Source organism: Chlorocebus sabaeus, chromosome 1 (assembly GCF_047675955.1).
Source record: "Chlorocebus sabaeus isolate Y175 chromosome 1, mChlSab1.0.hap1, whole genome shotgun sequence".
Lineage (NCBI taxonomy): Eukaryota > Metazoa > Chordata > Mammalia > Primates > Cercopithecidae > Chlorocebus > Chlorocebus sabaeus.
Genome location: NC_132904.1, coordinates 55,992,823 through 56,014,453, shown reverse-complemented (window position 1 = coordinate 56,014,453; position 21,631 = coordinate 55,992,823). Strand labels below are relative to the sequence as shown.

General features: G+C 43.6%; 1 protein-coding gene across 3 annotated transcripts in view; it reads right to left on the bottom strand.

Moving 5' to 3' along the window:
• The window catches only part of DENND2B (DENN domain containing 2B), a 176,686-nt gene extending 156,229 nt beyond the window's left edge, over positions 1 to 20,457 (bottom strand). For 2 of the 3 annotated variants that reach the window (XM_037999747.2, XM_008007520.3), the window contains exon 1: positions 20,318 to 20,457. The gene's annotated coding sequence lies outside the window, so the exon portion shown is untranslated. The remainder of the gene's footprint in view (positions 1 to 20,317) is intronic. The other variant, XM_037999750.2, reaches the window with a different exon arrangement.
• Between the last annotated feature and the right edge of the window lie 1,174 nt (positions 20,458 to 21,631).

The following is a 21,631-nucleotide window of genomic DNA, read 5'->3' as shown; positions in this document are numbered from 1 at the left end:
GGCGAACAGGTATATGAAAAAAATGTTCAACACCACTAATCATCAGGGAAATGCAAATTAAAACTACAATGAGATAACACCTCACACCTATTAGAATGGCTACCACCAAAACGACAAAAGATAACAAGTGTTGGAAAGGATGTGGAGGCTGATGGGCATGTAAATTGGTATAGTCATTCTGGAAAACAGCATAGAGGTTTCTCAACAAATTAAAACTAGAACTATCATATGATCCAGCAATCTCACTACTGAACATATATCCAAAGGATAAGAAATCAGTATGTCAAAGAGCTATCTCCACTTCCATGTTCATTGCAGCATTATTCGTAATAGCCAAGATATGGAGTCAACCTGAGTGTCTATCAGCAGATGAATAAAAAAAGAAAATGTGGTTTACATACACACAATGGAATACTATTCAGCCATAAAAAAGAAGGAAATCTTGTCACTTCCTACAACATGGATGAACCTGAGGACACCATGTTAAATGAAACAAGCCAGGCACAGAAAGAGAAACACCACAAGATCTCACTTATATGCCAAATCTAGAAAAGTTGAACTCACAGAAACAGAGGGTAAAATGGTTACCAGAGGCTAGGGGATGAAGGGACTGGGGAGATGTTGGTTAAAAGAACACAAAATTTCAGAGAGATAGGAGGAATAAATAAGTTCAAGAGATCTACTGTACATCATGGCAACTACAGTTAATAACAATACATCACATACTTGAAAATTGCTAATAGATTTTAAGCGTTCTCATCCCCAAAAAACGTATGTAAGATAATGTATGTTAATGAGCTTGACTTAGTCATTCTAGATATATATATAAATAAAAACAGCACATTGTACATCATATATATAATTTTTGTCAATTTAAAAATAAAATGAAATAAATACACGAACATGTGAATCATAAAAGAAATAGGAATTAAATGGCCATTAAATATACGAGAAAATATTCAAGCTCCATAGCAATCCAAGAAATGGAAATTAAAACAGAAATGCAATACCATTTTTATCTTATCAGATTTGCAAATACTGATTATCTTCCTTCTTTTTAGTTTGGCAAGAATGGCTGGAAACAGGCACTCTCCCTCACCCTAGTGGAAGTGTACACAGGTTAAAGACTTTCCGGAGGGCAATTTGGCTTAAGCACATCAAAAGCCCTTAAAAATGTTCATCCCTTTTACTTCTAGGAATCTCCAAAATAATCAAAGAACTGCACTAAAATATGGGCATAAGGATATTCATCACAGCATTTCTGCAATAGTTTAAATATGTGGTGGCAGGGGGACAAACCAAACAACAATAATAGGAGATTAAAGCAGATCAAATATTTAGTATTTTGTGAATGTATTTTTTGTTTTAAAGTATTCCTATATATTTCGGTATATATGTAAACAATTATTATCTCTGTGTGGTAGGATTGTGGGTGATTTTTTTCCTATTTTCCTATTTTTCTAGAAAGACCATGAATTACTTGTATGAAATTCAACTAACTAATTAGGGGGGAAATGCCCCATCATCCCTGGGCTCCCGAAAGCCCAAAGCCACCAGTACAGGAGAAAAATGTTATGGGTATAAAAGCAACTCCCTATAACAATCGTTGCCTCTAGAGTGCAGAGAAGGCCTTGATTCTGCCTGGAGCTGAGTTTTGAAGGATGAATTTGCCAAGGAATAAAGTGAGGGCAAGAGAATATCAAGTGCAAAAAATGGAAGCACCTACTATGTTGATAAGCTACACGCAATTTCGGCATGGCAGGAAGGGCAGGGTGCGAGTGGAGGACTGAAGTAAAAGCCAGATCACAAAGGCTTCTGAATGTCATGTCAAAGGGTGGAATTATCCTGTCAAAGAAGAATCAATAAAGAGCTTTCATGGTTCATTAATATGAGGATCAAAAAAAGGTAAAACAGCCCAGGTTCAGTGGCCTATAATCCCAAAACTTTGGGAGGCCAAGGCACAGGAAGATGGCTTGAGACCAAGAGATTGAGACCAGCCTGAGAAACATAGCAGGACCTCATCTTTACAAAAATAATAAGAGAAAAGAAAAAACAAACGATAACAAGAGTGATTGGGATAGCAATGTGGATAATGTCTGGGAAGAGGCATCAGGCGACCTTCTGAGATGCTAGAAATGTTCCACATCTTGATCAAAGTGGTGGTTATAGGAATGTATGCAAATGTTGAAATCCATTAAGCTATATGTTTAAAATTTGTGTACTTTACTGTGTTACTCCTCAGTAAAAAAGCAAAGAGCTTTTAGCAAAGAAGTATCATAATTAAACTATTCTAGAAAGCTCATTCATTCAGCAGCCTGGGAGACTGAACACCCTGAGGCAGCACTGAGAAATAAAAGCTGCATTCTGGCAAAAGAGGGTCAAGACTTTGGCTGTATTGGAGGCAGCAAGACAGTAAGGAGAAGGACGATTCATGACACATTTGGGAGGTGGACCTGATAAGCTTTTATGAGTGTGATTGCTAATTAAACTTCATGATTAAAATTCATGTGAAAATCTAACCCCAAGGTGATGGTATTAAGAAGTGGGGCCTCTGGGAGGTGATTAGATCACCAGGGCTCTGTCCTCATCAGCAAGATTGCTGTCTTTATGAAAGAAGCTTTGGCCAGGCGTGGTGGCTCACACCTGTAATCCCAACACTTGCGGAGGTGGGTGGATCACCTGAGGTCAGAAGTTTGAGACTGGCCTGGCCAACACGGTGAAACCCCGTCCTTACTAAAAATATAACAATTAGCCAGGCGTGGTGGTGGGCGCCTGTCATCCCAGCTACTTGGGAGGTTGAGGCAGGAGAACCTCTTGAACCTGGAAGGCGGAGGTTGCAGTGAGCTAAGATCTTGCCATTGCACTCCAGCCTGGGAGACAAGAGCACAAAACTCTTGTCTCAAAAAAAAAAAAAAAAAAAGGAAAGAAAGAAAGAAGCTTGAGGGAGCCCGTTAGCCCCCACTGCCAAGTGAGGACACAGCTAGAAGGTCCTACCTATGAAGAACAGGCCCTCACCAAACACAAATCTTGGGCTTTCCAGCTTCCAGAACTGTGAGCAATACGTTTTTGTTGTTTACAAATTATGTAGCCTAAGGTATCTTGTTATAGCATTCTGAACGGACTAAGACTATGGGAAAATCTGAATATGGTCTGAGTATTAGTTAAAATAAAAAGTTACTGAATTAGAAAAGTGAATGTAATTGAAAAATAAGATAGAATAAAAAACAGTATGTATAGTACAACCTTACTTTGGTAGAAAAACAATATAAATATGTATATCTGTATGTATAGAGAAAGACCTAGAAAGGAGAGGACTAAGATTTTAATAGTAGAAATCTCTGAGTGTTGGGAAAGTGAGGTTTTCATTCTTTAAGAATGTACTGCAAAGCATACATTATATATATATATATATTTTTTTTTTTTTTTTTTTTTTTTTTTGAGACGGAGTCTCGCTCTGTTGCCCAGGCTGGAGTGCAGTGGCCGGATCTCGGCTCACTGCAAGCTCCGCCTCCCGGGTTCACGCCATTCTCCTGCCTCAGCCTCCCGAGTAGCTGGGACTACAGGCGCCCGCCACCTCGCCCGGCTAGTTTTTTTTTGTATTTTTTTAGTAGAGACGGGGTTTCACCGGGTTAGCCAGGATGGTCTCGATCTCCTGACCTCGTGATCCGCCCGTCTCGGCCTCCCAAAGTGCTGGGATTACAGGCTTGAGCCACCGCGCCCGGCCTATATTTTTAATTTTTATTTTTAGAGACAGGGTCTTACTCTGTTGCTCAGGCTCAAGTGCAATGGCACCATCATAGCTCACTGCAGCCCTGAACTCCTGAGCTCAAGCAATCCTCCCCACTTAGCCTCCCAAAGTGCTGGGATTATAGATGGATGCCACTACACCCAGTTAAATTTTTTTTTTTTTTGTAGAGACGAGGTCTCACTTTGTTGTCCAAGCTGGTATTGAAGTCCTGGCCTCAAGCAATCCTCCCACCTTGGCCTCCCAAAGTGCTGGGATTACAGGTGTGAACCACCATGCCTGGCCATATATTACATTTTTAAAAGAATCTATCTACCTACCTACCTACCTACCTATTTGTTTATGACAGAATCTCACTCTGTCACCCAGGTTGGAGTGCAATGGCGCAATCTCAGCTCACTGTAACCTCCGCCTCCGGGGTTCAAGCGATTCTCCTGCCTCAGCCCACCAAGTAGCTGAGATTACAGGCGTGCACCACCACAACCAGCTAATTTTTGTATTTTCACTAGAGACAGGGTTTCACCATGTTGGCCAGGCTGACTCAAACTCCTGACCTCAAGTGATCCACCTGCCTTGGCCTCCCAAAGTGTTGGGATTATAGGCGTGAGCCATGGTGCCTGGCCTAAAAGAACCAATTTAAAGTTGAAAGGTGAAAATAATGCTCTATTCTGTAGTTTTCTATTAAAGGCGCTCACAGACACAAAGAAAGTAGCAGCCGCTGGGCATGATGGCTCACGCCTGTAATCCCAACACTTCAAGAGGCCAAGGTGGGAGGATCACTTGAGCCCAGGAGTTCAAGACCAGCCTGGGTAACATGGCAAGACTCTATTTCTACAAATTATTTTTCTTTTTCCAGAGTCTCACTCTGACACCCAGGCTGAAGTGCAAAGGTATGATCTCAGCTCACTGCAACCTCTGTCTCCCAGGTTCAAGCAATTCTCATGCCTTAGCCTCCTGGGTAGCTGGGATTACAGGCATGCACCACCACGTCCAGCTAATTTTTGTATTTTTAGTAGAGATGGGGTTTTGCCATGTTGGCCAGGCTGGTCTCAAACTCCTGGCCTCAAGTGATCCGCCTGCCTCGGCTTCCCTACAAAAAAAAATTTTTGAAAAAATTAGCCAGGCATAGTGGCCCACATAGTGGTCCTAGCTGCTCAAGAGGCTGAGGTGGAAAGATCACTTGAGCCCAGAAGGTCAAGGCTACAGTAAGCTATGTTCAAATCACTGCATTCCAGCCTGGGCAACAGAGGGAGACTCTGTCTCAAAAGAAGAAAAAGGAAGAAAGGAGATGAAACAGGATGGGATGAGATTGGTGGGAGGGAGGGGAGAGGGGAGGGGAGGAAAGAGAGAGGGGAAGAGAGGAGAGGGAGGAGAGGGTTGGGGGGGTCCCTGGATGCCTGACTCCCCAACCACTATACTGGGCAGCTCCCCTGACAGAAAGGCAGGCCCAGGCCCTCTCTGGGGAGCTGCTCCCATTCATTTCCATCTGTTCCTTCAGTCCCTCCTCACTCCATCACTATTTTCTTTCTTTCTTTTTTTTTTTTTCTTTCTTCAGACAGATCTTGATTGTCGCCCAGGCTAGAGTGCAGTGGTGTAATAATGACTCCCTGAAGCCTCGAACTCCTAGGCTCAAGTGATCCTCCCACCTCAGCCTCCCGAGTAGCTAGGACTACAGATGTGCACCACCACGCCCACCTAATGTTTTACTTTTTGCACAGATGGGGTCTCACCATGTCACCCAGGCTGGTCTAGAATTCCTGGGCTCAAGCAATTCTCCTGCCTCAGTCTGCCAAAGCACTGAGATTACAGGTATGAGCCATTGCACTTAGCCCCATCACTATTTTCACACCAGTCTAATGTTATCTTCTGTCTCTCCTGTCCTAACCTGGCCCAGGAATCTGGATACTAAAATGTCATTTATAGTCACATACAGAATTAAGGCAAAATACCAGGTCTCCTCTTTCTTATCCCCAAACTCTGTTAGAAAGCTGAGTATACACATCCTACCTGAGAATTTTATGTCATTTCTCCAAAAACCACCACAAATCTCTAAAAACAGAAACAGAAATAACTAAAACGATACTAGGCCCTTAGCAATAATACCTGGATTGTTGCAAGGGCCTCCTAACTCCTCTTAGCTTCTAGTTTCCTCCTCAATTCCAATCCATTTTCTATACTATCCATTCTGTCACCATCCCTGTAGAGAAAGACAGAACAATAGTCAAAGCATTTTCACATGCCTCCTCATTCCAAACTCAAAGTCTTCAAGATGACATTCAAGATCACACAGGATCTGACTCATCTTACACAGCCTGGTCTGTCTCCAATGGGTTCCTTTATAAACCTGCTAATTCCAAAAGGACCACCTATTTCTAGCTCCTACAAGCCAATATCTTTTCTGCCTCTGGGCGTTTGCTCATGCTGCCCCTAGTTACTCCCCGACTCCCAGAGTCCTCCTGGATTCTGAAGGCAGTACTGTGTAGAAGAAAGGGAACTAAACTAGGAGTCAAAACACCTGGATAGCAGACGTGATTCTGACATCAACTAGTTGTGTGCCTTTGGGCAGGTCCTACACCTCTCTGGGCTCAGTTTCCTGTCTACAAACAGAAAGGTTGGACTAGTTCACCCTATAGCCCTTCCACCTTTTAAAAAAAAATTATTCTTCGGCCGGGCACGGTGGCTCATGCCTGTAATCCTAGCACTTTGGGAGGCCAAGGCGGGTGGATCACGAGGTCAGGAGATCAAGACCATCCTGGCTAACACAGTGAAACCCCATCTCTACTAAAAATATGAAAAATTAGCCAGGCGTGGTGGTGGGTGCCTGTAGTCCCAGCTACCAGGGAGGCTGAGGCAGGTGAATGGCGTGAACCCGGGAGGCGAAGCCTGTAGTGAGTCGAGATCATGCCACTGCACTCGAGCCTGGGCGACACAGCGAGACTGTCTCAAAAAAAAAAAAAAAAAAAATTCTTCGAGTCCTATATGCTCAACCAAATCCAATCTCTCCTTCAAAGTCTGCAAGTCTTCCAAGAAATTTCTCTGAGCACTTCAGCCCACACTATTCTCTTCCCTTTGTGTGGAATCCACAACAAATTACATAGCGCATTCATTCAACCAAGATTTCTGAGCATTTTCTTGGCCATGTTACAATGGTAAAGCCTTGGTCATAAACATAAAGCCAGTTAGGACCCAGCTTGTAGCTATCACCTGTACATCCCTTTCCTCTCCACTATTTTTACCCAAGTGAAGTCATGAACAGCAAATGAATGCAAAAGATACCATTTATTCATTTATTTAATAAGTATTTAAAGAAAACCTTCCATGTCCTATTCTAAAAAGTAAAGATACCAGTAACCAAATGGATCAAGTCCCTAACTTCATGGAGTTTATTTATTTGGGAAAGCAGACAGGAAAAACACAGAAATATGTAATATAATTTTAGGAAGAGAAACAAAGGAGGGGATTAAAGAGTGACTCGGAGCAGTTTTACATAGGATGGGAAGAGAAGGCCTCCCTGAGGTGGCACACTAGAGCCCACACTCAAATGAACTGGGTGACAAATCAGCAACATTCAAGGAGAAGAATATCCTAGGAGCAAGCAAAGGCCCTGAGACAGAAGAGATGGGAGGAAGGCAAGAACAGATGGGAGAGCTGGGGCTTAGACCACACAAGAACTTGGTAGTAAATGTGCATTCTACTTCTGAGTGTGATAGGATTCCATATGAGGGTTAAATATATATATATATTCTCAGTGCTATGTGGAGAAGAGACTGCAAAGACAGGAGCAGAGGAGCCAGGACCAGCTGAGGATGGCTGTACTGAAGCAGTTGAGGGCTTGGCTGGTCCCCTAGCCTAGGTCACTTCCTGGCTCTCCAGCTTATAAGCTGTGTGAGCTCAAGAAAGTCCATCTCTCACCTGAGTTTCTACACCTTTAAGCAAGGATAATAAAAGTACCTATATTATAATGTCGTCTGGAAGGCTCGATTAGTGCACAGAAAACCCTTAGAACAGCCTCTGGCAGAGAGTAAACATTCCATGAATGCTAGTACTTCAAAGCCAGGGGATCACCTAAGAAAACTGAAGACAGAGACAAGAAACAGGCTGAAGACTGAGCCCTTTGGCACTCCAAAAGGCCTCCATTTGTCCCAAGATTTGCCATAAGCCTGCACGTCCAAAATCTTGTCTGGGGCTCCAAACCCCCTGTGTGTACCAATAACTCAAAACTTAGAGCTTATGATGTACTGCTTTATATCGTTCTTTAGGTAACAATTGTATGTTCTAAGTTTACGTTATTTTTTTTCCTCGGTTGTATCTACTACCAGGCTTGGCATAGGGTTAGATAAACACTAACGTGTTTTGCAAATACTCATTCATGGATTATATCATGTATATTTCAAAGAAATAAATGTAAGGCACTATACTTCCTTTTAAAAAAAGAATCATCTTCTCTTCAAGGAATTATATGAATTATAAGTTATATCTTCAGCACCGCCCCACTACCCCCACTACCCCATCAGTCCCATCTTGGCAGAGACAGGCACGTTGACCAAAGAAGTTACACCATCTGCCATGCCATTTTCCCACCTGACTTCCTGTCCACATGCTTTGTGAACAAAGTTTTCTGTCTCTTCTTTCCTGGAGATTTCTCAAACTGTAAAAACTTCCCATACCTAGCAACATGTCACACCAGTCCCTGTCCCCAGAATTCCCCATAGCCCTTAAAAAAGCCTAAACAAGGAAGCCAAAATATTCCCAGAAAAACAGGAGCATCAAAACTTAGGAAGAAAAGTGGGAAAGAAAATGGGCATAACCCAAATAAACACCTAGAAAATCATCCAGCAGGGTTCTTCCCACCAAGGTACAGGAGTCTCAGTGCCTTCAACTAGTTACTATGAACATTTATAAAATGACCTTAGGAAGTCCTAGCCAGAATAATCAAGCAATAGAAAGAAATAAAGGGCATCCAAATTGGAAAACAGGAAGCCAAACTATTTCTGTTTGCTGATATGATTGTACACTTAGAAACCCCTAAAAGACGCCTAGATCCTCCAAAAGACTCCTAGATTTGATAAATGAATTCAGTAAAGTCTCAGGTTACAAAATCAATGTACACAAATCGGTAGCACTGCTATATACCAACAACCACCAAGCTAAGAATCAAATCAATAACTCAATCCTTTTTAACACCTTCAAAAACAAATAAAATACCTAAGAATATATTTAACTAAGAAGGTGAAAGAGCACTACAAAAAGAACCACAAAACGCTGCTGAAAGAAACCACAGATGACACAAACAGATGGAAATACACCCCATGCTCATGGAATCAAAGAATCAATATTATGAAAATGACCATACTACCCAAAGCAATCTACAGAGTCAATGCAATTCCTATCCAAATACCAACATCATTTTTGATAATGTTAGAAAAAACAATCCTAAAATTCATATGGAACCAAAAAGGAGCCCAAATAGCAAGCAATCCTGAGCAAAAAGAAGAAATCTGGAGACATCACGTTACCTGACTTATACTGCAAGGCTAGAGTAACAAAACAGCAATGGTACTGGTATAAATGTAGATACACAGACCAGTGAAACAGAATAGAGAACCCAGAAATAAAGCCAAACACTTACAACCAACTAATCTTCAACAAAGCAAACAAAAACATAAACTGGGAAAAGATACCCTAATCAATACATGGTGCTGGGAAAACTGGCTAGCCACGTGCAGAAGAATGAAACTGGATCCCTATCACTCACCGTATACAAAAATTAACTCAAGATGGATCAAAAATTTAGACCTAAGACATGAAACCATAAACATTCTAAAAGAAAACCTAGGAAAAACTCTTCTGGACATTGGCTGAGGCAAAGAATGTATGACTAAGACCCCAAAAGCAAATGTAACAACAAAAATAAATAAATAAATGGGACCTAATTAAGCTAAAAGGCTTCTGCACAGCAAAAGAAATAATCATTAGAGTGAACAGACAACCCACAGAATGGGAAAAAATATTTGCAAATTATGCATCTGACAAACAACAAATACCTGGAATCTGCAAGGAACTCAAATAATTCAGCAAGAAAAAAACAAATAATACCATCAAAAAGTGAGCAAATGATATGAATACACATTTCTCAAAAGAATATATACAAATGGGCACAAAATATATGAAAAAATGCTCGACATAACTAATCATCAGGGAGATGCAAATTAAAACCACAATGAAATACTCTACCTTACTCCAGCCAGAGTAGCCATTACTAAAAAGTAAAAAAACAATAAATTTTGGCATGGATGTGGTGAAAAGCAAACGCTTATGCACGGCTGGTGGGAATATAAATTAGTACAACCTCTACGGAAAACAGTATGGAGATGTCTCAAATAACTAAAAGTATATCTACCATTCAATCCAGCAATTGCACTACTGGGTATCTACTGAAAGGATGCGTCACTATATCAAAAAGATGCGTGCACACATATGTTTATCACAGCACAATTCACAACAGTAAAGATATGGAACCAACCTAAGTGCCCATCAACCAATGAGTGGATTTTAAAATGTGGTATAGGCCGGGCGCGGTGGCTCACGCCTGTAATCCCAGCACTTTGGGAGGCCGAAACGGGAGGATCATGAGGTCAGGAGATCCAGACCATCCTGGCTAACACGGTGAAACCCCGTCTCTACCAAAAAAATTAGCCGGGCGTAGTGGCGGGCGCCTGTAGTCCCAGCTACTTGGGAGGCTGAGGCAGGAGAATGGCGTGAACCCGCGAGGCAGAGTTTGCAGTGAGCCGAGATCGCACCACTGCACTCCAGCCTAGGCGACTGAGCAAGACTCCGTCTCAAAAAAAAAAAAAAAAGTGTGGCATAGGCTGGGTGCAGTGGCTCACGCCTGTAATCCCAGCACTTGGGAGGCTGAGGCGAGAGGATCACGAGGTCAGGAGATTGAGACCATCCTGGCTAACACGGTGAAACCCCGTCTCTACTGAAAAGACAAAAACTTAGCCGGGCATGGTGGTGTACTGCGCCTGTAATCCCAGCTATTCGGAGGCTGAGGCAGGAGAACGGCGTGAACCCGGGAGGCGGAGCTTGCAGTGAGTCGAGATCGCGCCACTGCACTCCAGCCTGGGCGACAGAGTGAGACTCCGTCCGCCCCCCAAAAAAAAAAAAAAAAAAAATGTGGTATATATACACCATGGACTACTCAGTCATAAAAAAAGAATGAAATAATGTCTTTTGCAGCAACTTAGTGAAGTAACTCAGGAATGCAAAACCAAATACTGTATGTTCTCACTTATAGGTGGTAGCTAAGCTATGGGTATGCAAAGGCATATAGAGTGGTATAATGGACTGTGGAGACTCAGAATGGGGAGGATGGGAGGGAGGGAGGGGAGATGAAGGATTAAAAAAACTACATATTGGGTATCATGTACACTACTCAGGTGACTGGTGCACTAAAATTTCAGACACAATTCATCCATATAATCAAAAACCACTTGTACTACAAAAGCTATTGAAAAAAAAACAGATATTTTAAAAATATAATAATAATGAAACATTTAAAAATAAATACATAAATAAAATGACCTCAAGTGATAAGGGTTTCCAACAGAACAAAGGTCCAAATCAGTGAAGGGAAAAAGATTAATTTTTTCACTCTTTTTTTTTGTTTTTGTTTTTTTTTTTTTTTTTTTTTTTGAGACAGGGTCTCAGTCTGTCATCCAGGCTAGAGGTCAGTGCCACAGTCTCGGTTAACTGCAGTCTCAACCTCTTGGGCTCAGGTGATCCTCCCATTTCAGCTTCCTGAGTAGCTGGGACCACAGGTGTGTGCCATTGCGCCTGGCTAATTTTTCTAACTTTTGTAGAGATGGGGGTTTACCACGTTGCCCAGGCTGGTCTCAAACTCCTGAGCTCAAGATATCCACATGCCATGGGCTCCCAGAGTGCTGGGATTACAGGCGAGTGCCACAGTGCCTGGCCAACTTTTTCACTTCTTTATTCAGTTTCCACAGAACTATCTGGTCTTCCGTTTTTCTTCCCTGTCCTACCCACCCATGCTCCCACGTGCCTAGCCTGGGTGATAAGCCATGGAAAATAATGCTGACCCACCAGGACCACAGCTCTTGACGTGGCTTCAACCAAGCCTGAACCTCATATCCTGAGATCTACCCCAGCCCTCCAGGGACCAGAAACAGTGACAAATACATGGGAACTATGTAGGCGACTCAAACGTAGACAGAGCTGGGCACATCATACTGCTCCCAAATTGGCTTTCTTGCACAAACCTAACCTGAAACAGACAAAAGCTGCTAGATGTTACTTTGCCAATATCTTCTGGCAGAGCTATTTCTAGCTAATTCTGATCACTGAACTACTCATGGAGGTTTTAATCCTACCATTTTGGGAGGCAAAGGTGGGAGGATCGCTTGAGCCTGGGAGTTTGAGACCTGCCTGGGCAACATAGGGGGACCCCGTTTCTAAAAATAAATAAATTGGTCGGGCGCGGTGGCTCACGTCTGTAATCCCAGCACTTTGGGAGGCCGAGGCGGGCGGATCATGAGGTCAGGAGTTCAAGACCATCCTGGCTAACATGGTGAAACCCCCGTCTCTACTAAAACTACAAAAAATTAGCCGGGCGTGGCGGCGTGCGCCTGTAGTCGCAGATACTCGGGAGGCTGAGGCAGGAGAATGGTGTGAACCCAGGAGGCGGAGCTTGCAGTGAGCCGAGATTGTGCCACTGCACTCCAGCCTGAGTACAGAGCCAGACTCCGTCTCAAAAAAAAAAAAAAAAAAAAAAAAAAAAATTAATTAATTAATTAATTTAAAATTTTTTTAAATGGTCCTCTGAAACAAGATATAAAGTGGCCTCTACCCATGTCCCATGACTCTTACGCCTTTTTTTTGAGATGTAGTCTTGCTCTGTCACCCAGGCTGGAGTGCAGCGGTGTGATCTCAGCTCACTGCAAGCTCCGCCTCCCAGGTTCACGCCATTCTCCTGCCACAGCCTCCCCAGCGGCTGGGACTACAGGCGCACACTGCCATGCCCAGCTAATATTTTTGTATTTTTAGTAGAGACGGGGTTTCACCGCGTTAGCCAGGATGGTCTCGATCTCCTGACCTCGTGATCTGCCTGCCTCGGCCTCCCCAAGTCCTGGGATTACAGGCATGAGCCACTGCACCCGGCCTCTTAGGCCACTTTCTATGCAAACACTGTGATCCTGAGTGCTATTCTAATTCAAAAGAGTGACCTGTCAATACACAAATAGGGGAAAAAAATCGCAAAACAGATTCCTCACAACTGATATTGCTGATTAACTAGACATGAAGGATTCAATTAATATACTTTGATCTTGTCATTTTTCCATGTTAACCCACAGCACCAAACACTCATTTGCAAGTTGGGTTTTCTTTATCTCCAGGTCTCTATGTACAGATTCTAGTGACTACTGAAAAGTACAAAGCTTTGATTCCCCTCCCATACAATTACACAATTTTCAAGAGAACTTCCCTGGGACTTGGTCCCAGTAGAAGAAGCCTTTTGGGTCTAAGTACTTAGAATGCACCCATCCCTGGCTCAAGAGGCAAGACCAGACTTTCAAGAAAAGCTTCTCCAGGCAGTCCTGGAGAAAGAGAGCTATTGAGTGGCACTTCCTAATTCAAGGGGATATTATGCTAACTAGAGTTCCCAGCAACAGTAAATGTAATCCAACATGACTAATAGAAAAAATAACTGACTAGGCCCTGTTTACTCACTAGAAAGTATATCCCCACATATTAAGCCTTAACAAAGGTCATCTCAGCTCCCAGAGACCAGAGTGTTGTAAAAACAGTTGCTTCCCAACAGCAATATTTGGATCGGGAGGTACCCAACACTCATATCCAAAACTAATTTCCCATCTAATTTCTTTTGTTGTTGTTATTTTCAGACAGGGGCTCGCTCTGTTGCCCAGGCTGAAGTGCAGTGACACAATCTCGGCTCCCTGCAGCCTTAATCTCCCAGGCTCAAGCAATCATCCCATCTCAGCCCCCCGTTTAGCTGGGACCACAGACACGCACCATCACACTCGGCTAACTTTTGTATTTTTTTCATAGAGACGGAGTCTCACTGTGTTGCCCAGGCAGGTTCAAACTCCTGGCCTCAAGCAATCCTCCCACTTTGGCCTCCCAAAGTGCTGGGATTACAGGTGCGAGCCACCAGGCCCGGCCTCCATCTAATTTCTTAACTTCATCCACTCATTGATTCATGAAACCCCTAACATTAAGCATATTCACTGAAGAAAGGTAATAAGAGAATAAAGAGATGCCTGTACGCACCCCAGTGCTTTTTACGCAGGAGATATTCAAAAACCGTAGGACACGAGAAAGGAAAAGTATATAAACGATAGTAATACAGAGCACTTCCCAGAGACCAGTGTCTTGACAGTCTCAGGACACTGACTCTGATAAAAGGTACTTTTTACCCCACTCTAGTTAGCCACCTCCAAAAGGAAGAATGGAACAGGACGGAAAAAATTCAAAAATATCTAGATTCAAACTTGTCCTTGGCTAAGTTTACATCCAAGATCCCAACTTCACATCAAAGAAAGAAAAAAGCCACTGAAAGTGACCCTTGCCTACTCAAAGGAGCTTCCAAAACATTAACAAACAGGAACAAATTCCCAGCATATTCTAATTACTATGACCTTTTATCATTAAGAGGCCCATAAAAAAGGGCTTATTTCTAATGTTACTAACAAAGGGTTAAGCAGATTATTTCTATCATATTTTCGTGGAGATCCTAAATTCCAGTTTAAACAAATGATTCCCAGACTTCTACAAAGGCCTTTAATTGGGCTAATCTGTTACTTTTAGTGCAATCTTGCCAAGGCTGGATTCTTCTTAAGCCCTTAAAGGACTTGAGTAAAATTCTTTTGGTGGTAATTTTTTTAAAAGATCATCTCCAGAGTTTACATATATTCCACAATTACTTATGCTGACAGAAAAATATATATATATTTTACTCCAAAAGGCTCCTTCCAATTTGAAAGCTCTAATTGCCAACATATCTCATATGAACTTCCTGCATAAAACAAAACACAAAGCAACAAGTATAATCATAGGTCTAAAAAGAGAGACTTGTTAAGGAAAACAGAGAAAGCTCAGCTTGTTTAGCCAGAGGAAGGGAAGGAAAGGATGGGTACAGATGGGACAGTCTGTACATCTGATAACTGCCTTTACAGTCCAGGAAAGACAATTGTTCACTCTATGAACATCTGTGCATTGAAGAGGGATAGGAAAACAGTAAAAGTAGGAAACATTAAAAGAAAACTTAAGCTAACTACAAGGAGATAATCTGTGATCATCAATCTGGAAACCTTCCTTAGAAAGTGTTTCCCAGGGAAATTGTGAAATCTCTTTAAGAGAGATTAAATCTCTTCAGAAAGATTTAAGGATATTTGGAGGTGGAGGAGGTCAAAATAGTCAAAGTTCTACCATACTAGGAGATTATATCTGAGTATCAAAGGGATATTCCAGTCCCTGGGAATTGTCCAAATGTCATCCCCAATAAAAAATAATTTAGACTATTTTTTTTTTTTTTTTTTTTGAGACGGAGTCTTGCTCTGTCACCCAGGCTGGAGTGCAGTGGTACATCTCAGCTCACTGCAAGCTCCGCCTCCAGGATTCATGCCATTCTCCTGCCTCAGCCTCCTGAGTAGCTGGGACTACAGGTGCCCGCCACCATGTCCAGCTAATTTTTTGTATTTTTAGTAGAGACGGGATTTCACCGTGTTAGCCAGGATGGTCTTGATCTCCTGACCTCGTGATCCGCCTGCCTCAGCCTCCCAAAGTGCTGGGATTACAGGCGTGAGCCACCGCGCCCGACCTGGAGTCCTATTTTTCTAAGCTGTTAGCTATCTTAGAAAACCTAAATCACCTGTTTAATAAATTATTAAAATGACAAATACCAAATATAAAAACATTAACTGTGCAAGCAATGCATCAAAAATGCAACCAAACATTTCCGACATTTAAATAAGGGCATTGCCAAAGTCTCTTCTTGAGGCCCTAACTCTCAAAACTAGGCTCAAGGGCATTCTCCCAGGAAGACATACCAAATGATCCCCAACTAGCAATGAGCTTTGCCATTCTCTGGAGGAATGACCATGTAACCTATAACCAGAGGCTACAAAGAAAATAAAATGACTTTCAGGTGACACAAAATACAAACTGGGAGAAGGAACCAAGGTACTAATCAGGGTGTGACCATCTCTATCTGGCCCTAAGGGATTACCCTGATCTAAAGGAACTAGGAAAACTGAGCTCAGAGATCCCTCAAACATCAAATTCCAGGAACTTCTGAATAAATGGCAAAGCTGGAACTTTAACCCAGCTTTTTGTACTCCAAATCCCCTACACTAAGAGGGGTCACATTCCTCAGAGGTCCAAAACACAAGCTGAGTCATATCCTGACCCATGTAGAGGTCCTGGTGATAATTTCACCTATCAAAGCCCCATTTGGTAGAGCAAGCTCTCCAAGGTGTGAGAGGCTCTTAAAGGTAAAAATGGGTGTGGAGAACTGAGATCATATTTTGATTTCGCATTTTTTATCTGAGAAAAAAACACAGGTGACTCTAACATTAATTAAAAGAAAACTTCTTTAGTTGACAAACGTCAACTAAATTTTTCTGCCTGTCAGCTGCTCCTCCTTAGTGAGCCCTCCTGCTAGGGGATATTCCTTGGCCAAACAACCAAGTCTCCAGAGCACTAATAAGTTCAGAGGAAATGGCGTACAAGTTGCACAAGAAATAGCAAGAAATCCAGATTGTATTTAAAGTGGCAGACTAATTCTAGTAAAATGTCTCCACCCACTGCTGCCCTTCCTGAGCCCATTATCTGCTGAGAATCAAAGGGCCTGGCTATAAATGTGGGTGTCCAGTGTCCTTGTAAGCTCCCTAAGCTGTATACATGAACAATACAATTAACTGGTAAGAAATGTGGAGGGGTAGGAAGGCCTTTGCACATCTCTAAATCCTGGCTTTCCTATCCCTTCTAAATCCCCATGCAGGAACTCTACAAAGGCCTCCTGTTTTTCCTCCATAACAACAAGTGAAATAAATGTGCATTTTATGTTAATCTTTCTCATAATTAAGAAAGGTAATCTAAATTCACTTTTACCCTACTAGTACCAAGTTTTAAAATTCAGCTTTTTTTTTTTTTTTTTTTTTTTTTTGAGACAGGCTCTCGCTGTTCACCCAGGCTGCAGTGCAGTGGCGTGATCACGACTTACTGTATCCTTAACCTCCTGGGCTCAAGTGATCGATCCTCCCACCTTAGCCTCCTGAATAGTTGGGACCACAGGCACATGCCACCATGCATGATTAACTTTTGTATTTTTTGTAGAGACGGGGTTTCACCATGTTGCCCAGGCTGGTCTCCAACTCCTGAGCTCAAGCAATCTGCCTGCCTCCGCCTCCCAAAATGCTGGGATTACAGGTGTGAGCCACAGCACCTGGTCAAAATTCAGCATTTTTAAGAAATAAGAGAATATGAGAGGAAAAGGCACATCAACTTACATAAGATGTTTAGGGCGAGGAAAAGCTTTTAAACAAATTACAACATTGATCTACCTCTCAGGGTAGTCATGAAAGAAAAAAACCAAAGCATTGCGAAACATGGGGGAACATAAAGGACAAACCAGCAGTGGCATTGATCCATATACACATTCCATTTCAGCGTGTGCCTGGTAAGATTCAGCTCTTTTCTGATCCAGAGCGGCCCCATGGTCACTGCAACTAGTTCTTTATCCAGTGAACCAAGCTACTCACTGCAGGGTACAGTGAGACAGGAATTGAAACACCCAGATATCTTGGCTACATTCCCTTTTTTAACCTCCTCATTAGGAATTATGACTTGCACATGACTTGTGATGAGCATGTCACATTCCTGTACATAGATGTCACCTTAATCTTCTAAAATCACTGCTTTACCCATAGCTTCTTTTCTCAAAAATCTTTAAAACCTAGACAATGTCTATAGGATAAAATTCTAGCCCTTGAGCCAGAATTGAAGCTGATCACAGTTCGGCTTCCACGGGACCTCCCACTGCTCTCTGGAGAAGGCAGCTGTGAAAGCACCCACGTTAGTCTGAGAGCCAAGCATTGGAATTCTAGCTCTGCCACTTTACCACTTGTGTCATCCTGAGCCAGTTACGTATCTTTTTGATCTTCTCTTTTTAAAAATAAGAATTCTCTCATCTTTAAAACAAGAATTCCCTCATCTTTAAGACAAGAGCAACAATACCTATGTCACAACACTGAAGGATGAAAGAGCTGGCAGGTGGCATAGAGCAGACGCTATTACTTTTCTCTCTAGGTCCAGTCCAAATGGTCTGCTCTCCATTCTCTTGAAAGCTTTCCCCAGCAACTCTCCACCAGTTTCAGAAGCACACTTTGCTTCAAGGCCCTCCCCTCTTCTATGAAACCTCCCTGCCTCAGAATCATTTTCTCCTTGAGCTTTACAATTCTTAGATTCTAAGCCAAGTTTGTCCAACCTGCGGCCCATGGGCCGCCCTGGATGGCTTTGAGTATGGCCCAACACAAATTCGTAAACTTTTAAAAAATATTATGTTTTTTTGGGATTTTTTTTTAAACCTCATCAGCTATTCTGAGAATTAGTGTATTTTACATGCGGCCCCAAACGATTCTTCTTCTTCCAGGGCGACCCGGGGAAGCCAAAAGATTGGACACTCCTGTTCTAAGCCAATTGATCTGAAATTATCCTTCACTCAAATGTCACTCCTCTTTCCCCAAGGAGTCCACAAACACAAGACCAAGGGTTTCGCTAATTACCAAGCCAATCCAATCTAAGCGTTCAGTAAAAAAATACTTTTAAGGTAAGAGTTGCCTTGGAGTTGTCCACCAAAATGGTGTCCTTCTGGCCTAGTTAAGGGATAACAACACTTCCCATATATACACTTAAACAATTTTTCTTTCCCCACATCTTGGGGACTTTTTCCAAAGGTAATATTTGTCAGATAGCCTGGGCCCAGTGGCTCAGGCCTGTAATCCTAGCACTTTGGGAGGCCCAGGCGGGTGGATCACCTCAACTCAGAACTTTGAGACCAGCCTGGCCAACATGGGGAACGCTGTCTCTACTAAAAATACAAAAATTAGCCAGACATAGTGGCAGGCACCTATAATCCCAGTTACTCAGGAGGCTGAGGCAGGAGAATCACTTGAACCCGGGAGGCAGGGGTTGCAGGGAGCCGAGATTGCGCCATTGCACTCCAGCAACAGAGAGAGACTCCGTCTCCAAAATAAAAAAAAGAAATTTTTAAATAAAAATATGCCAGATAAATAAAAAGGAGGGTTAAATCTATGTTAGTCACCTAGGAGCTCTCTGCCAGACCAGCAGAATTTAAGAAGCCTTCATTTCATGCATTCAACAGGCTCTTCTTGAGTTCTGGCTTTGTGCGGTCCTTAATTCAGCAATGGAGATAGACCGAAAAATTCAGTCTCTATCTTGGATTAGCTTTCTGGAACCTAGACTATGTCTGATCCTTTAGAAACCCCTAATTCTGGTTAAAAAAAAAAATCAATTAAGGGATTCACCTTCTGAAAAATATTAAAACAATGCAGCCCTTTGGGTTTTTAACCCTGCCGCCCCATCCCAAAATGGCCAGTTGCAGTGTGTGCAGCTAAGAGGTAGCTGAAAACAGTCTTGCAGATGGGATAATGACCTCTTCGCCATTCCCAAGACCCTGCTGTCCAAACAGCAGAAACACCTGGGTGGTAATAAAAGCAAGAGCTGGACTAAGGCAATACTAAGGCAAATTTTCTCACTGAAGAAGTTATTTTATTCACATTGATCATCAACTACTTTCATATAAAGATCCCAGGAAAATGCAATAAGCCCTCTTCAGAAACACTTGAAAACACTGTCTCTTGAACTCTATACTCACAGTTACTAAATTATTGGATAAGGTGCCATAAACGTTGACTAGAGTGTGGACCCTTTAATACTTAGTGCGCGTCTGCACAAGGGCAAAAAGTGAACCATCCACAAATAAACATAGCTTAACTTGTTGCAGTAATAGCATGCAAAGTTAATTTTCCTTTGTTTGAGTTCCGCGTGTGTGTCTGTGTGTGTTGTGCGTGTGTGTATGTTTGTGTGCCCGCGCGCGTTCTTCAAGGAGCCTGCATACAAGCTGCAACAGCTCCAGGTAGGAGTTCGAGTGCCGCCACCGAGAGGCGAAGCGGTGCGCAGAGCCCGCTCCCAGGGCGTCCCGAGGTCGGGTCTCCGCTCGGCACCAGGCAGCTCTTCACCGCCGGACCCTGGCCGCGAGGTTCCCCACCCCCAACCGCGCGGCCCCAGCCTGGCCGGAAAACAGAGCCAACCGCTCCTGACCGCCCGGGAGGGCGGACCGTACCGGCCCCGCTCCTCTGCGCCTGCGGCGGCCCCCACGCGCGTACTCACGGAGCTGGACGCCGCCGCCTGGGCCGGGAGTCGGGAGAAGAGGGAAAAGGGCTGGGAGGGCAGGGGCGGGACCGGGCGCGGCACGCGGGAACAGGGGCCACCCGGCCCGGAGGCGCTTACCTCTGCGCTCCCTAGCCGGGCCGGGCGCGGCGCCTGGATGGGGTCTCGCCGGGAGCCGCGCGGCCCCTCCTGCAGAGAGGGCGGGCGGCGGGCAGGCATCCGCGCCCCGGGCTGCGGCCTGGCTGCAGGGAGAGAGAGGGGAGGGAGCGCAGATTTGCGTGGAGGGGGCGTGGAGGATGTGCGCCTCCACCCAAGACAGAGAGGGTGGGCTGCTGGAGCCCGGCGGAGGGGAGCGCTCAGAGGCGCCGGAGGGAGCGAGAAAGCCGCGCCGAGAGTGTGCGAGGGAGGGTGGGGGACAGGGGTGAGGGAGGCGGGGGCCGGGGGCAGCAGGGACGAGAAGTTGGCCCCCAGACTGGACGGCCCTCACCTCCGCACCATCCGACCAAGAGTTGTCTGGGTCTGGAGCAAAGCACAACGGGGTCTGAAACTTTATGTCATTTTCTCATACACACGTGATCCCCCTGGAGTCCAGATGGTTTCAATCACTGGAGGAAAAAAGCGGCTCTTCTGGTATGCGTGAAAAGCCGGAGCTGGGAGAGTCTGGGAAAAGCTGCCTGCACAGCCCGCCGGCCTTCAAACAAACCGATGAGCTCTTTCCCTTCTCCCAGTTCTCAGCCTCGGGGGAGCCCTACAAAACACAAACGAAATTCAAAGAAGCTACTTTTGGTACTGCAGCAGTAGCAGAACTCCCAAAGCACTAGGGTTCCAAAGAGCCTGGTCTCAACCGAAAGCTCCAAAAGGGATTCTGAAATTTTACTTTAAATACTCCACTGGTTTGCAAAACCAAAAACTAGAAAAGGGTGCCATTTAATAATAAAGCAATGGAATACCAGCATTGAGAGTCTGTGATTTATTAGTGGAATTTCAAGGAAATCATTAGCCCAGTATAACAATCAACTTGGAAAAGAAAAATGTAAATTACTTAAGATCCAAACCCATACTTACTTAGTGAGATGTTAGAAAACCGTGTAATCCATTTTTTACTCACGTAAATCACTGTAAATAAAATTTGATATCGAAATGCAAAACTGAGCAGCAATGAAAATTGACTTTTGAAGTTTCAGTTTTACACTGACTTTACAAATTTACATTTCGAAGGAGCCAGTGTGTATGAACATAAGCAGGCTGTAAGGCCAGGACACGTTCCAACATCCAAGCCAATTCAATTGTCACATATCCTAAGGAGGTATTTACTCAGCTGCAGGACAAGCATCAAATATAATGATAATGAGTTTAAGATACATCCTGAGGCTGGGTGCAGTGGCTCATGCCTGTAATCCCAACACTTTGGAGGCCAAGGTAGGCAGATCACTT